This window comes from Eretmochelys imbricata, chromosome 4 (genome assembly GCF_965152235.1).
Source record: "Eretmochelys imbricata isolate rEreImb1 chromosome 4, rEreImb1.hap1, whole genome shotgun sequence".
NCBI classification, from domain to species: Eukaryota; Metazoa; Chordata; order Testudines; family Cheloniidae; genus Eretmochelys; species Eretmochelys imbricata.
Window position 1 is genome coordinate 36,558,227 of NC_135575.1, and position 18,084 is coordinate 36,576,310.

Below are 18,084 nucleotides of genomic sequence, written 5' to 3' on the forward strand. Positions count from 1 at the left end.
TTCATTGGATCATGTTATACCTTTATCTGCGAGCTCGGAGAGCTCATTATTAAATATTTGTTCCCCATGTAGGTACTTTGTCAGGCACTTAGATGCTGTAGTGATGAGCACTATAGAAAAGCCCATGAGGAAATTAATAATTCTGTCTCTAGAGCAGGTTATGAATAATGTGCAGTAAATAAGGCCTAAGGCACTGAACAATGAGGAGAAAACAAAATATTGAATAGTTGCTCATTAATTGAGCACTGTCCAGTCTGTGTACTGAATCAAGTAGTGAACAAACAGTATATGAGCATGTAATTAAAGACTCTGTGATAAAGCATACCCACAAGGAGGCTGCACTAGGGTTTCCCCAGCAACCTTAATTCTGGCATTTCCTAGCTTTTGAATGTTAGATTTTGCACACTGAACATTCCTTTAATGGAGGTTTTTTTTTTTGTATGTAATATGATATAAAGCAGGTAACTTGCAATGAAAGAACAATGGGAGTCAATGAAATTGAAATGTCACACATTTTGAAATGAGAAACTATTTTACAGAACGAATAACTTGTAGAACTCATTGCAACAAGACATTGTTGAGGCCAAGAGGTCAGTAGGATTTAGATCCTTTTATATGGATAATAAGAAAATCCTCAGTACTTTTTAAAAAAGAAAAAAGTATATGTATACGAGCCCTTATGCTTCAGGGCATAAGACAACCAGTAGCTGACGGAGATCAGTAAGAAACTTTCCCTGTGTGCAAGGTATTCATTGATTGTACACTACAGGATTTCCTGCAGCTTCCCCTGAAGTGTCAGGTACTGGTCACTGTCAGAGATGGAATACTGAATAAAAGGACCCTGGTCTGATCTGTGTGGCAATTGCTATATGCCTTCAAAGCTTCAGCTGGCCAAAGTATTGTGTTTTCCTTTAAAGGGGGTGTCATTTTATCTCTCATGTTACTTCAAGCTGGTGCTTAAACTGCTCAGTTAACCTACAGCACATCCTTGGTATTGTTGCCTCTGTGACTGACAATTTGCCATCTTTATCCACATGAAAGGGTAAAATAGTAACATCAGTGAAAGCTTCTGCACACAGCCCCAACCTGGAAGCATGGCAGAACGGTTGTGCTCACTCTCTCCTTGGCTTTTCTACTGAGACTGTCACTTAATACCAGTTGTGATGTGGACACCTGTCCTCTAGGAACTGGACAGAGACCACCTAATTTCAGACAGGCCATTCATTATTCAGAGGATGGGAAGGACTTTCAGCCACCACTCACTGCCAAGCAGGGCTGGATTCAGTCCCCAGAGTAAAGCCTGAGTACTTTACTACCAAGGTTTGGAGAAAGTTCTGCAAATTCTACGCATAGAATTTGTCTTTTGAGGCAGCTGCTGCAGAAATCCTTTATTATTGGTGCCTTAGCCACTATCTTGTCTTCCTCCTTAGCATCCAGGTGCAACAGGCTCAATGGAAACAATTGTCTTCTGCCAGCCTACTCCTCCTTATGAGTTCTCACTCTTCATTCTGCCGGCTCCAGCTATGTACTAAACCAAAGCCCAGAAGGCACTTCCCTGGCAGGCCTCTTTGAGCAGGACATTGCAACCCAGCAGCCCCCTGCTCTCAAGGTAAGAAACTAAAATATGACCCCACCAGGCTTATTGAGTATGCCTGAGTACAGAGTCCCCCCCTCTTCAGGCTCATACTTAGGGGTAAGAGCATCAATGAGTGCCAGACTTCTTCCTTCCCACTTGCACTCCTGCTGAGAGCCTCGTTTCACGTTCTCTCATCCATTGTTGCCTCCCATTCGGTTCCTCTGCTGGGACCCCCACTGGATTATTGTTGCCCTATGCATACTGTCCTTCAGCCAGTTTTCAGTCCAGGAGGCAGAGTTCACCTTATCCAAGAGGCTCTGGTCAAAGCCCATTAGAAATAATGTTTAAAGTAAGAGTGTAAGACAAAGTGAAAGAAACCATATAAGGTAGTTCTCCCACTTTTGATAAGGTTCACAAGCTGCTGCCAGAATATGTATCAGTAAAACAGCAACGGGGGTCATGGCCCATGACAGGGGCTTTCCCAATTCAAATAATTAGTTGATCAAAGAATTGGCTGCTCTTGCCTATGTAGGAAGCTAATTTATTTTTAAAATTAATTTAGAACCACAGAAATGTAAGGCTGGAATTGATTACAGTCTTCCTTGTAACAGCCTTTAACATATTTGAAGATTGCTATCAAGTCCAAACTCAAGAAAACTTATTTTCTCAAGACTAAACATGCCCAGTTTTTAGCCTTAACTCACAGGTCAGGTTTTCTAAATCTTTTATAATTTATGTTGCTCTCCTTTGGACTCCATCCAATTTGTCCACATCATTCCAAAAGAGCTGGACACACTACTCAAGCTGAGGACTCACCAGCGCTGAGTAGAGTGGGACAGTTACCGCCCTCATCTTGCTTACAACACTCTTGTTAATAACCCCAGAATATATTATTTTAGCAGCTACATCACTTTGTTGACTTGTATATTCAATTGGAGATTCACTATAAATACCCCCACCCCCAATTCCTTTCAGCAGTACTACCAGCTAGCCAGTTATTCCCCATTTGGCAGTTGTGTATTTGAATTTTCCTTCCTATGTGAAGTACTTTGCATGTATCTTTATTGAATTTCATCTTGGTGAGTTCTGACCAATTCTCCAATTTGTCAAGATCGTTTTGAATTCTAAACCTGCTCTCCAAAGTGCATGCAACCCCTCCTGAAATTAATTTTGTGGTTTACTCATAACCTCTAGCACACTTTTGGCAGCTCTAGGCCTTTATTTATTGGTTTAAAAATAAATTTTTAATGCACTATTTTCAGCAGTACAGAAGAGATGTGCATTTTAATAGGCAGTATCTTTCTTAAATATTGATTGCACAAAACAATGCAGTTGGCTATGCTATGCTAAATGGAGAGATTGCATAACTGGCATTTTATTAGCCTATTAACCATTGTTAGTCATTATGTATTGTGGTGAAAAGAATGCTGTATTAATATATTGATTCCTCTTCCTCCCACCTCCCGGGTCAATTATAAAGTGAATTATTTCTTCCAGAGCCTGTAGAGAGCTTTGAGGGAGATGGAGAAAGTTAGGGGTGTTACATTAAGGAAAGCAACCCAAGACACTGTCATGCTGCAGTATGATTCAAATAAAATACTTTAAGATTTCAATAGCCCTCTAACCATTTTCCAGTTCTCTCTTTGTGATTAAAGCAAGGGTGTCAAGTTGTTAAAGGGAGGGGGAGGGCAAAAATAGCATGTGGCCTGAGACTGCCGTCTCTTATGTAAGTAATCTTTACCTTGGACTTTAGTCTGTAATTAATGGGAAATGAGGAATACACATGTATTTTAAACGACTCTTGAAATATAACCTTTCTAAAGGAATCAATAAACGAAATACAGCCAGATGCGGAACATCTCACCGGAGACATAAAACACTAATCGTTCTGGGATGTCTGAGGTTCCCCTACAGTATTTGTATGAAATAATAGAGTTCAAACTTCTTTCCATTGACCCCGGTGCTGCTTATTAATGATTTTTGCAGGGATGTGGAAACAGTCAAATTCAGGTTAGGTGTTTGGAATCCCAATACAGATAAGAGGAAAAAGGTTAATCCAGTCAATGAAATAGGCCAAAACCAGGACTGCCTAAGTTTGTAGCACCTTTTCCTCATTTGCCACTTGGTCAGTAGAAGTTTGTTTTAATTAATAGCTTTCTCTTAAGTAACAAACCTCCCAGCTGAGGGCCTAACTATAGTATTAACTACCCAATCTATGCCATTGGGATTATCTTTAGGGTCACAATACTGTGATTTTGGCTTTTGACCTGTGAGAATATTTTTTCTTTGTCTAAGAAAAGAGAAATGTCGTCTTCTATATCTTGGGGGACACACATGGGAAATGTAATCCTTCAGGATGTTCACACTGAGACAGAATTTATAGCTATATGTACGTTATGATTATGTACATTTATTTCTCCATTGCTAAATGACGGTAGGAAACAAACCTATCACTGCCAGAGAACCAAGACCCTAGATCTGAACAGTGCTAGGTTCTGAGACATTTTGGAACTGAATCCCTTCTGACCTTAATGTCTATGAGTTTATGAATCTGAAGTGAAATTTAGTGGTAGGCTACTAAAATAAACCAACCAAAAAGCCTAGAGCTAACGCACCCAGCCCCCCAAGAAGCTTGAAAGTTCAGATCTGGATCTGAGCTTTATGACTCAGCCACCTCAAGGAAAAGGGTGATGTGACAGGGTGCGTGTGCCTTCAGTCTTTGGCCACCCCAGGAATTGCTCAGACTCCTTTTTGGGTCCAAGCTGTATAATTTAGTCAAGTCCCACCACCAATACCTACACAGTACAGCACAGCAGTCCTAATTTCTATAACCTTCGGTTCTTGTTCATCAGGGTACTAGGAGGAAAGGAGAAATCTCTTCCTTGGGATCGCCTTCAACCTGGGTGCAGCTAGCCTTGTCCTCCCTACGTTAACACTTAATTTCTGCCTTTATTAAACTAGTTAGCTAATGGGCCAATTAATTCCTTACCTCTCCCAACCTCCCTGTCTGATTAACTAATTCCTCCCTATCGCCTCAATCAGATGTTGCTGGGGAAACTAATTGAGGCTACAATGATCAGAGTTCTGACTCATCTGTCAGGCCTCAGCACTCTTTCACAAATGGTCTTAGACTAAAGCACAGGACTTGAGGTCAGGAAATCTGGGTTTTGTTCCTAGCTGTGCTACTTGCATGTGGCCTTGGGCAAGTCACTTAACCTTTCTGTGCTTCAATTTCCCCATCTGTAAAATACAAGTATAGATGCTTACCTATATCACGGTTGTTGTGAGGAGTAATTCGTGGCTGCTTTTTTGATCATCTGATGGAAGTTGTTCTAGAAAGACAAAATGCTATCATTCTCATAAATTATGTTGCTCTGAATTCAGTGGAGCAAGAAGAATGAGCAATAATAAAGAGAACTGGATTTGTAATGAAATTGAAATTACTCTAGATTTTCATGACTTTCTGCTTCAGTGCCAGATTCAGACCTGTTGGGGGAAAAAATGGGGCTGAACCCTCTTATACTAGACCTGAATTTGGCCCTCAGTGTCTGAGTGTTACATGCATAATAGGTGACTATTGTGTAAAGTATATAGTCACCCTAATTCATTCAAAAGTATATTTCATTTCCAACTGCTGTAGTCTAGTCTCTTTGCATTAAATTTGCCCCTGTGCAGAGGGCCCATTCACCATGCAAGTTCTATTTAAACGGTAAGATATAGGTAAGTCACGCTAGTCTTCTGTACAGAAGTGATAAGTAGACATAGATGTAAGCTTTCAAAATGCTTTTCAAATCACACCCATTGTGGGCTCTCCAGCAGGAGAATTCAATGAGCCAGATAAAGGTGGCTAGGTTCTTTGAATGGTTAGGCCTTAAAAATGATACATTCTTAAGTCTTAGGAAAGAATGTGAGTTTAACAGTGCATTAACTTTGGCAACCAACAGAATAGAAAAGGTAACAGCCAAAAGTTGGCAGATCAGTTCTTGGAATGTAAAGAAAAAAAAGCTCAGAATAGACAGGTTAGGCTTTATTGTTTCCACATGTATTTGTAGAAAGGGGATAGACTTTAGGTCTCAGTTTCTTCCATTTTAATGGGGGGTTTTCTCTTCGTGTGTTTTGCTACCTATTCCTGCATCGGTTCTATTGTAGACCACTCGGCTTTATATTAAGATGGCTTTATAAACTGATGCATTTACAAAATCTGCTGACCAGAAAGGAATATGCATTCATATATTTGTGTTTGCATGCCTTCTACTGCAAATTATGATGAGATAATGACTGGCAATAGTAAACTCATCCAAAAACCAAAAGGCAAACAAACTTTCAGGAAGTAAGGGAACAGCTGACTCTGAGATGCGGGCAGATTTTCAAATCTCCTCATTGTAAAAACAGGAATGAAACAAAATTTATTTGTATTGTAAAGGGATCAGAAGTGGAAAGGGACAGAAGAAATAAATATTTTTGTGTTCCATTTGAAAGGGACAAGCAATAGTTCATAAGAAAGGGTCTCTCTGAAAATAAACAAATCATTTCTAATACCGCCATCATAGAATATCAGGGTTGGAAGGGACCTCAGAAGGTCATCTAGTCCAACCCCCTGTGCAAAGCAGGACCAATCCCCAACTAAATCATCCCAGCCAGGGCTTTGTCAAGCCTGACCTTAAAAACTTGTAAGGAAGGAGATTCCACCACCTCCCTAGGTAACACATTCCAGTGTTTCACCACCCTCCTCGTGAAAAAGTTTTTCCTAATATCCAACCTAACCCTCCCCCCCACTGCAACTTGAGGCCATTACTCCTTGTTTTGTCATCAGCTACCACTAAGAACAGTCTATGGCCATCCTCTTTGGAACCCCCTTTCAGGTAGTTGAAAGCAGCTATTAAATCCTTCCTCATTCTTCTCTTCCACAGACTAAACAATCCCAGTTCCCTCAGCTTCTCCTCATAAGTCATGTGTTCTAGTCCCCTAATCACTTTTGTTGCCCTCCGCTGGACGTTTTCCAGTTTTTCCACATCCTTCTTGTAGTGTGGGGCCCAAAACTGGACACAGTACTCCAGATGAAGCCTCACCAATGTCCAATAGAGGGGAACGATCACGTCCCTCGATCTGCTGGCAATGCCCCCTACTTATACATCCCAAAATGCCATTGGCCTTCTTGGCAACAAGGGAACACTGTTGACTCATATCCAGCTTCTCGTCCACTGTAACCCCTAGGTCCTTTTCTGCAGAACTGCAGCCTAGTCATTCAGTCCCTAGTCTGTAGCAGTGCATGGGATTCTTCCGTCCTAAGTACAGGACTCTGCACTTGTCCTTGTTGAACCTCATCAGATTTCTTTTGGCCCAATCCTCTAATTTCTCTAGGTCCCTCTGTATCCTATCCCAACCCTCCAGCGTATCTACCTCTCCTCCCAGTTTAGTGTCATCTGCAAATTTGCTGAGGGTGCAATCCACACCATCCTCCAGATCATTAATGAAGATATTGAACAAAACTGGCCCCAAGACCGACTCTTGGGGCACTCCACTTGATACCGGCTGCCAGCTAGACATGGAGCCATTGATCACTACCCGTTGAGCCCGACAATCTAGCCAGCTCTCTAGCCACCTTATAGTCCATTCATCCAGCCCATACTTCTTTAACTTGCTGGCAAGAATACTGTGGGAGACCATGTCAAAAGCTTTTCTAAAGTCAAGGAACAACACATCCACTGCTTTCCCCTCATCCGCAGAGCCAGTTATCTCGTCATAGAAGGCAATTAGATTAATCAGGCATGATGTGCCCTTGGTGAATCCATGCTGACTGTTCCTGATCACTTTCCTCTCCTCTAAGTGCTTCAGAATTGATTCCTTGAGGACCTGCTCCATGATTTTTCCAGGGACTGAGGTGAGGCTGACTGGCCTGTAGTTCCCAGGATCCTCCTTCTTCCCTTTTTTAAAGATGGGCACTACATTAGCCTTTTTCCAGTTGTCCGGGACCTCCCCCGATCACCATGAGTTTTCAAAGATAATGGCCAATGGTTCTGCAATCACATCCGCCAACTCCCTTAGCATTCTCGGATGCAGCGCATCGGCCCCATGGACTTGTGCTTGTCCAGCTTTTCTAAATAGTCCCGAACCACTTCTTTCTCCACAGAGGGCTGGTCACCTCCTCCCCGTGCTGTGCTGCCCAGTGCAGTAGTCTGGGAGCTGACCTTGTTCGTGAAGCCAGAGGCAAAAAAAGCACTGAGTACATTAGCTTTTTCCACATCCTCTGTCACTAGGTTGCCTCCCTCATTCAGTAAGGGGCCCACACCTTCCTTGACTTTGTTGCTAGCATACCTGAAGAAACCCTTCTTGTTACTCTTAACATCTCTTGCTAGTTGCAACTCCAGGTGTGATTTGGCCTTCCTCATTTCACTCCTGCATGCCCGAGCAATATTTTTATCCTCTTCCCTGGTCATTTGTCCAATCTTCCACTTCTTGTAAGCTTCTTTTTTGTGTTTAAGATCAGGAAGGATTTCACTGTTAAGCCAAGCTGGTCGCCTGCCATATTTACTATTCTTTCTACACATCGGGATGATTTGTCCCTGTAACCTCAATAAGGATTCTTTAAAATACAGCCAGCTCTCCTGGACTCCTTTCCCCCTCATGTTGTTCTCCCAGGGGATCCTGCCCATCAGTTCCCTGAGGTTGTCAAAGCCTGCTTTTCTGAAGTCCAGGGTCCATATTCTGCTGCTCTTCTTTCTTCCTTGTGTCAGGATCCTGAACATGACCATCTCATGGTCACTGCCTCCCAGGTTCCCATCCACTTTTGCTTCCCCTACTAATTCTTCCCGGTTTGTGAGCAGCAGGTCAAGAAGAGCTCTGCCCCTAGTTGGTTCCTCCAGCACTTGCACCAGGAAATTGTCCCCTACACTTTCCAAAAACTTTCTGGATTGTCTGTGCACCGCTGTATTGCTCTCTCAGCAGATATCCGGGTGATTGAAGTCTCCCATGAGAACCAGGGCTTGCGATCTAATAACTTCCGTGAGTTGCCAGAAGAAAGCCTCGTCCACCTCATCCCCCCTGGTCCGGTGGTCTATAGCAGACTCCCACCATGACATCACCCTTGTTGCTCACACTTCTAAACTTAATCCAGAGACTCTCAGGTTTTTCTGCAGGTTCATACTGGAGCTCTGAGCAGTCATACTGCTCTCTTACATACAATGCAACTCCCCCCACCTTTTCAGCCCTGCCTGTCCTTCCTGAACAGTTTATATCCATCTATGACAGTACTCTAGTCATGTGAGTTATCCCACCAAGTCTCTGTTATTCCAATCACATCATAATTCCTTGACTGTGCCAGGACTTCCAGTTCTCCCTGCTTGTTTTCCAGGCTTCTAGAATTTGTGTATAGGCACTTGAGAGAACTTGTTGTTTGTCCTGCTTTCTTAGTATGAGGCAGGAGCCCTCCCCTCTCGCGCTCTCCTGCTCGTGCTTCCTCCCGGTATCCCACTTCCCCACTTACCTCAGGAATTTGGTCTCCTTCCCCCGGTGAATGTAGTTTAAAGCCCACCTCACTAGGTTAGCAAGCCTGCTTGCGAAGATGCTCTTCCCTCTCTTCATTAGGTGGAGCCCGTCTCTGCCTATCACTCCTCCTTAGAACACCATCCCATGGTCAAAGAATCCAAAGCCTTCTCTCTGACACCACCTGTGTAGCCATTCGTTGACTTCCACCATTCGACGGTCTCTACCCAGGCCTTTTCCTTCCACGGGGAGGATGGAAGAGAACACCACTTGTATTATATATGCATCAATGTATTATAATGCAGTATTGATGTATACAAGCACCATGACTCTTTCACTTACTTCCCCATTGTTTCAGTGGGATCAGTTATAATAATTTCTGCTTTGCCGCTAATATGTGAACACTTGTTGGCTCCAAAACTCACTCTGTCTCCTTTTTAACATTAGTGTAGTTTGCAGATTGATATAACCGAGTAGGGCCCCTGTGAGGGCCCAGTGGATATAGGAGAGAAACAACACAAATCTCAACACAGAGTTGGACATAGTGCTCTCCTGCACTCTCTTTTATGATGAACAGAGGGGCTTTTAGGGCCCCAGCTCATCTAGGAATGCAGACAATGCTACCTCTGGGTGGCATCATTCCACCTTCATACACCAATAGTTCATGGGTTTTCTGAGGGATTCAGGTGCTGGAGATTGGGGAGGAGTAGGCCAGAAGCTGAGCAGAGGGGAAGGCCACTTTCCACAGCACTGTTCCAAGCATCCCAGTGGAAATTTAGGGCCAGATTGTAATACCCTTACTCATATTGAATACCACTGTGTGCTACACATGTTCCCATTGATTTCAGGCTCATTAATGAATGTGAGTCAGATTCTGATACCCTTACTCATGCTGAATATTACCTTAATCCATCACTGCTCCCATTGATTTCAATATATATATAGACATGGTCATGCAATCACTTAAAATTAGCAATGGGTTAAGCTGCACAGTTGATCCAAATCTTTGCCCAAAACGCACATCAGACCAAAATGGAAACTTTAGAGTTTCATAGAGGTTTAACTGTTTTTAAAATTGTTTCATTTTCTGTCCTCTCCAGGTTTTGTCTGCAGATGGGCACGACGTGAGGCGAGCCTTGACTGAGCATGGGGTGAAGGCTGTGTACTGAGTTTTGTTAAACAAAGAAGGAATCTGTCTGATGCTTCCAACTGAGATTTTTAAGAAACCTAATTTTTCTTTTAAAAATATAATTGTAAATATATAGTTTTACTTCCTGGTTCCATCTGGCACTACAAAGAGAAGCAAGGATAAGCTATTTACAACTGTAGCTGTTGCAGCATTACCAATTCCCTGGATGCAGGGAAGATCAGAAGAATTAGGAGAGCCTGATAGCTCTGAGTGAGATTTCTAGTCCAGGTTCTGATCCTCTGAGGTCCAGAATACTTACAACTCAGTTATTTTTGGTGGTGCTCAGCAGAATAGAGCTCCAGTTTTGCAGATCCAAGAAATTTGGCTAAGATTCAAATAGGCGTCAGAACATGTGATTTCTTATCTGAACTAAGCATTTGAAGGTTCATTTTAAAAGCGTTGGTGAGACCACTGGAGTTTGGTTTCTCAAAACTCTCAATCTACTCTCTAGGTCTCTAAGTGTTTGAGTTCACAAATGGGGGCATGGATCAGTGTTTAAGTCAGGCTCCCCATCAGTGCCTGGCCCAGACTGGGGAAGCTAATGATCAAATCAGAGGAACAAATTTGGTGATGAATCCTGGTCACATGCCATCTGAGACACATTGCGTATACACTAAGAAGTTCACAAACCTTCCTTCCTGTACTTTAAACTAGGGTTGTTAAGCAATAAAAATATTAATCGCACTGTTAAACAATAATAGAATACCATTTATTTAAATATTTTGGATGTTTTCTACATTTTCAAATATATTGATTTCAATTACAACACAATACAAAGTGTACAGTGCTCAATTTATTTTTTATTACAAATATTTGCACTGTAAAAAACAAAATAAATAGTATTTTTTCAATTCACCTAATACAAGTACTGTAGTGCAATCTCTTTATCATGAAAGTTGAACTTACAAATGTAGAATTATGTACAAAAAAAAAGCCTGCATTCAAAAATAAAACTATTTAAAACTTTAGAGCATACAAGTCCAATTAGTCCAACTTCTTGTTCAGCCAATTGCTCAAACAAACAAGTTTGTTTACATTTGCAGAAGATAATGCTGCCTGCTGCTTGTTTACAATGTCACCTGAAGAACAGGTGTTTTCATGGCACTGTTGTAGCTAGGGTCTCAAGATATTTACATGCCAGATTCACTAAAGATTAATTTGTCCCTTCATGCTTCAACCACCATTCCAGAGGCCATGCATCCATACTGATGACTGGTTCTGTTTGATAACCACCCAAAGCAGTATAGACAGACACATGTTCATTTTCATCATCAAGAGTCAGATGCCACCAGCAGAAGGTTGATTTTCTTTTTTGGTGATTTGGGTTTTGTAGTTTCAGCATTGGAGTGTTGCTCTTTTAAGACTTCTGAAAGCATGCTCCACACCTCATCCCTCTCAGATTTTGGAAGGCACTTCAGATTCTTAAACCTTGGGTCAAGTGCTGTAGCTATCTTTAGAAATTTCACACTGGTATCTTCTTTGCATTTTGTTAAATTTGCAGTGAAAGTGTTCTTAAAACTAACAACATGTGCTGGGTCATCATCCGAGACTGCTATAACATGAAATATATGGCAGAATACAGGTAAAACAGAGCAGGAGACATACAATTCTCCAACAAGGAGTTCAGTCACAAATTTAATTAATACAGTATTTTTTAACAAGCATCATCAGCATGGAAGCATGTCCTCTGGAATGATGGCCGAAGCATGAAGAAGCATATGAATCTTTAGTGCATCTGGCACATAAATATCTTGTGACACCAGCTACAACAGTGCCATGTGAACACCTGTTCTCACTTTCAGGGGACATTGTAATTAAGAAGTGGGCAGCATTGTCTCCCGTAAATGTAAACAAACTTATTTCTCTTAGTGATTGGCTGAACAAGAAGTAGGACTGAGTGGACTTGGTAGGCTCTGAAGTTTTACATTGTTTTGTTTTTGAGTGCAATTATGTAACATAAAACTACATTTGTAAGTTACGCTTTCACAATGACGAGATTGCACTACAGTACTTGTATGAGGTGAATTGAAAAATACTATTTCTTTTGTTTTTCTTTTTTACAGTGCAACTATTTGTAATAAAAAATAATATAAAGTGAGGACTGTACACTTTGTATTCCGTGTTGTAATTGAAATAGATATATTTGAAAATGTAGAAAAACCTCCAAAATATTTAATACATTTCACTTCATCTTCTATTGTTTAACAGTGTGATTAATCTTAATTTTTTAATCATGATTAATCGTGTGAGTTAACTGCGATTGATCGACAGCCCTACTTTAAATCCATATTTTTTGCCTAGGGAGAGTAATAAAGAAGCATCTTTGTGGGTAAAGAATGTTTTAAAATGTATCCTGTAACCTCAAGGCCTGTGAAACTCATATGTGAGACAGGTGGAGCTGTATCTTGTCATGTGACCTTAGCTTGATTACCTTACTCCACTGCTACCTCTAGCTATCTAAATCATGTATGCAGATGAACATTACACTAGCTATAATCTCAAATACTTGGGAACTATGAAACACCTTCAATTTGGGGTAGAGAGAGAGGAAATAATTTCTTTAGCTCTCAGTTCTTATAGCCAGATATCGTAGTCTGTTTTGATTCCACGTGCTAAAAACCTGACACTATCCTGAAACTGAACTGTGGTGGGTGCACTGGAGATGTTAGCTACAAACCCATCACCAGCCTTCCACCCTGCAACCCTGCCAGCCAACCGTCTACACTACCGAGCCCCAGCCACCTCTCATCTAGCCCACAGTACCCCAAAATTTATCATTGTTTCTTCTTGTGACCCAAATCTCACAAGCTTTTCTATCAGCAATGATTGCAGAATATAGTGAGTCACAGGATGATTTCTTATGTATTTTGCTGGTCACACAGCAGAAATGATGCAGAACCACTGATCTGGTTGGTAAAGCAAAGGCATAGGGAGGCTGAAGAGGTTTTACAAACCGACATGTTTGTTAATTCTAACATTGTTCTTACTTGTCTTCCTTCAATGTTTATATTAATAAAAAGATTTTTGCCTCAGGCTCCATCTTGGGAATATCAGAAAATGCTCACAAGAACTCCTGGGTTGTTTCATGGTGAAATTGTATTTGTGATCTGTCAATAAATCTGTGCTACTATCGGGGATAGATACAGAGGGATCATTATGCAAGTCATAAAAGTGCCAAAAAAAAATCAAGGTCCCATTTCCATTAGAGATGCAGAAACAAACTACTTTAGGGGTCTGTCAGATGCATTGTCTATTGATGCACAATACCAGGCACCATGAATCATGTCTCTATCTGGAAGAAGAGAGCATGGCTGTGAGATGGGACAGTGTTCTTCTCATGTGTCTGACCATGATTGCCTCCAGATTCACTCATGAATCTTGCATGACCGCACAGCCTTCAGAGTTGCCCTCCTCGATCACTCTGTGACCCTGAGTGCCTTTCAATTGTTCCAGCTTGACCCATGCATAACCTCATGACGTCCTCACTTGCTATGCATGATGTCATGTGACCCTAGTGTACTGATATACTCGCTCATTGACCCTTCTCTGACCCAGATTACCTCTAAATTTTCCTCGACCCTCAGCTTCCCACCTTGTTCTTTATGACCATATGCGAACCCACTGCTGACAGAGTTGCACTCATTGACCTGTCTCTGACCCTGATTGCCTCCAAATTCATTCTCATTAACCTCTCATGAACCCACAGCCTTCAGACTACCCATACTTGACCACCATATGACCCTGATTGCCTTTAAATTGTTCCAGCTTGACCCATACATGACCCCCACTACATACCCATTTGCAAAGCATGACCTCATGTGAACCCAGTGTGTTGACTTACCCTCTCATTGACCCTTCTGTGAGTTGGAATGACTCCAGATTTTACTCATTGACCCCTGCATGACCCCACAGTCTCCCCAGCTTGTTATGCATGACCCCCCCAGGTGAACCCATTGCCTGCAGAGTTGCTCTCATTGCCCCCATGCTGAGCCTAATTGCCTCAAAATTAATTCTCATTAACCTTACATGACCCCCACAACCTTCAGACTTGCACTCCTTGACCACGCTGTGACCTTAATTGCCTTTAAATTGTTCCAGATTGACCCAAGCATACCCCCACTACATATGCACTTGCAATGCATGACCTCATCTGACCCCAGGGTGTTGATTCACCCTCTCATTGACCTTTCTGTGACCCTCTTGCCTTTAGATTGTTCCAGATTGACCCATGCATAACCCCACTACATACTCACCTACAATGCATGACCTCATATGAACCCCCCCAGTGTCTTGATATATGCTCTCAGAGACCCTTCTATGACCCTTATTGCCTGCAAGGTTTCCTCATTGACCCCTGCATGACCCCCTCAACCTCCCACCTTGTTCTTTATGAGCACATGTGAAGCCACTGCCTGCAGAGTTGCACTCATTGACCTGTCTCTGCCCCTGATTGCCTCCAAATTCATTCTCATTAACCTCGCATGACCCCCACAGCCTTCAGACTTGCCTTCCTTAGTCACTCTGTGACCCTGATTGCCCCCAAATTTATCCTCATTGACCTTGAATAACCCCACAGCCTTCAGACTTGCACTCCTTGACCACTCTGTGACCCTGATTGCCTTTAAATTGTTCCAGATTGACCCATGCATAACCCCACTACATATGCACTTGTAATGCATGACCTCAACTGACCCCCAATGTGTTGATTCACACCCTTGTTGACCTTTCTGTGACCCTCTTGCCTTTAAATTGTTCCAGATTGACCCATGCATAACCGCACTACATACGCACTTGTAATGCATGTCCTATGTGTCCCCCAGTGTCTTGATATACACTCTCAGTGACCCTTCTATCACCCTGATTGCCTGCAAAGTTTCCTCATTGACTCCTGCATGACCCCCTCAGCCTCCCAGTTTCTTATTCCTGGCCCCATGTGAACCCACTGCCTGCAGAGTTGCACTCATTGACCTGTCTCTGACCCTGATTGCCTCCAAATTCATTCACATTAACCTCACATGACCCCCACAGCCTTCAGACTTGCCCTACTTAATCACTCTGTGACCCTGATTGCCCCCAAATTTATCCTCATTGACCTTGAATAACCCCACAGCCTTCAGACTGGCACTCCGTGACCACTCTGTGACCTTAATTGCCTTTAAATTGTTCCAGATTGACCCATGCATCCCCCACTACATATGCACTTGCAATGCATGACCTCATCTGACCCCCAGTGTGTTCATGCCCCCCCTCATTGACAGTTCTGTGAACCGCGTGCCTTTAAATTGTTCCAGATTGACCCATGCATAACCCCACTACATACTCACTTGCAATGCATGACCTTATGTGACCCCCAGAGTCTTGATATATGCTCTCAGTGACCCTTCTATGACCCTTATTGCCTGCAAGGTTTCCTCATTGAACCCTGCATGACCCCCTCAACCTTCCACTTTGTTCTTTATGACCATATGTGAACCCACTGCTGGCAGAGTTGCACTCATTGACCTGTCTCTGCCCCTGATTGCCTCCAAATTCATTCTCATTAACCTCGCTTGACCCCCCACAGCCTTCAGACTTGCCCTCCTTAACATACTCTGTGACCCTGATTGCCCCCAAATTTATCCTCATTGACCTTGAATAACCCCACAGCCTTCAGACTTGCACTCCTTGACCACTCTGTGACTCTGATTGCCTTTAAATTGTTCCAGATTGACCCAGGTATAATCCCACTACATATGCACTTGCAATGCATGACCTTATCTGACCACCAATGTGTTGATTCACCCTCTCATTGACCTTTCTGTGACCCTCTTGCCTTTAAATTGTTCCAGATTGACCCATGCATAACCCCACTACATACTCACTTGCAATGCATGACCTCATATGAACCCCCCAGTGTCTTGATATACCCTCTCAGAGACCCTTCTATGACCCTTATTGCCTGCAAGGTTTCCTCATTGACCCCTGCATGACCCCCTCAACCTCCCACCTTGTTCTTTATGAGCACATGTGAAGCCACTGCCTGCAGAGTTGCACTCATTGACCTGTCTCTGCCCCTGATTGCCTCCAAATTCATTCTCATTAACCTTGCATGACCCCCACAGCCTTCAGACTTGCCCTCCTTAACCACTCTGTGACCCTGATTTCCCCCAATTTTATCCTCATTGAATAACCCCACTGCTTTCAGGCTTGCCCTCCTTCACCACTCTGTGACACTGATTAACTCCAAGTTTTGCCTGATTGACCCCTCCTCATCAACTCTCTGTCTCCTCAGCTGCAACCCATGACCTAGTGTGACCCCACAGCCTTGATATTCCCCCCCCATCACCCCTGTGTGTCCCTGATTGCCTCCAAATATGTTGTCATTGATGAAAGAATGACCTCCAGCCTTGCTCTCCATAATCCCTTGTGAACCCACTGCCTGCAGGATTGCTCTCATTGACCCCTTTTGACCCTGAGGGCGTCATATCAAGGGGGTGTGATTTATACTAAGTTATTGTGCTCAAGGGTGTGGGGTCATGCATTTGAGCATGGATTTGGACCAGTCTGGGTCACAGAGGAGTCAACGCGTGGCATAGCAAGGCAGGTGGTTCAAATGAACTCATGGATTGCAAGGGAGGATATAGTCAGGTTAGGCAAGGGTCAGGCATGAAAAACTTGGATGCAGGCTGGGTCACTTAGAGCAAATTTTCAGGCAGTGGGTTCACATGGGGTCATGAAGATCAAGGCTGGAGGTAGTGGAGGTGATTGAGGGGGTCAATAAGGAATAATTTGGAGGCAATCAGCCTTGCAAAGGGGTCAATGAGAGCAACACCTCAGGTATTGGGTCACAGGGGGTCATAGAGAACAAGGCTGGAGGTAGTGGGGTCATGCAGGAGTCAACATTGTTATTTTTTTTTCTACTTACGGGAAGTCTGTGCTGCATCATGTTAGGGAAAGATGAATCCCCCAAAAGCTAGAGTGGCACAAATGAGTGCCAAATATGTGGTATAACATAACCCCCTCGCCCCCAAGTTACGAGTTTTTACTTGCATAATTCAAGCACTCACGACTTAGGAAATGTCAGAAATAAGTTAGCTCATCCAACCTTAATTTAGCCCTTTTGTGCATATGCATTATGATAGGATCTTCAGTTATATGCTTACAAACAATTTTTCCGTCCACCGGTCCCCGTGCTCCATTCAGTATACAGGACTGATTTCACTGAGTTGCATCAACAGTGAATTTGGTGCATAGGACCCAGGTTTTTAAACATATTTAGTTGTTGCTGCACTCAGCATTGCAAACTTAACTGATGTAGAAGCTTAAATCTAATTTTCAAAAGGGATTTTGGAGTTTAGGAGCAAAAATCCCATCTATAGTCAGAGGAATTTTGGCTCCTAATTGCCTTGACACCTTTTGAAAATGAGAGTTAGGCTCCTAAATCAGTTAGCATTGCAGTGCTGATTGCAGCAACACCTAAATACCTTTAAAAATCTAGGTCCAAGTGTTTGAGTAGTATTCTACTTGCAGTGTATAAACTGTGTATGTATCAGCTGGAAGTGACAGAGGAGGAAAAAAACCTGGGTGTATTGGCTGATCACAGGATGACTATGTGCCGCCAATGTTATACAGCCATGAAAAAGGCTAATGCAGCCTGAGGCTGCATCAGGCAAGGTATTTCCACAAGAGACAGGGAAGTGTTAGTACCATTATACACAACATGGGTGAGACCTTATCTGGAATACTGCGTGCAATTTTGGTCTCCTATGTTTAAGAAACTGGAACAGGTACAGAGAAGGGCTACTAGGATGATCCAAGGAATGGAAAACCTATCTTATGAGAGGAGATTCAAAGAGCT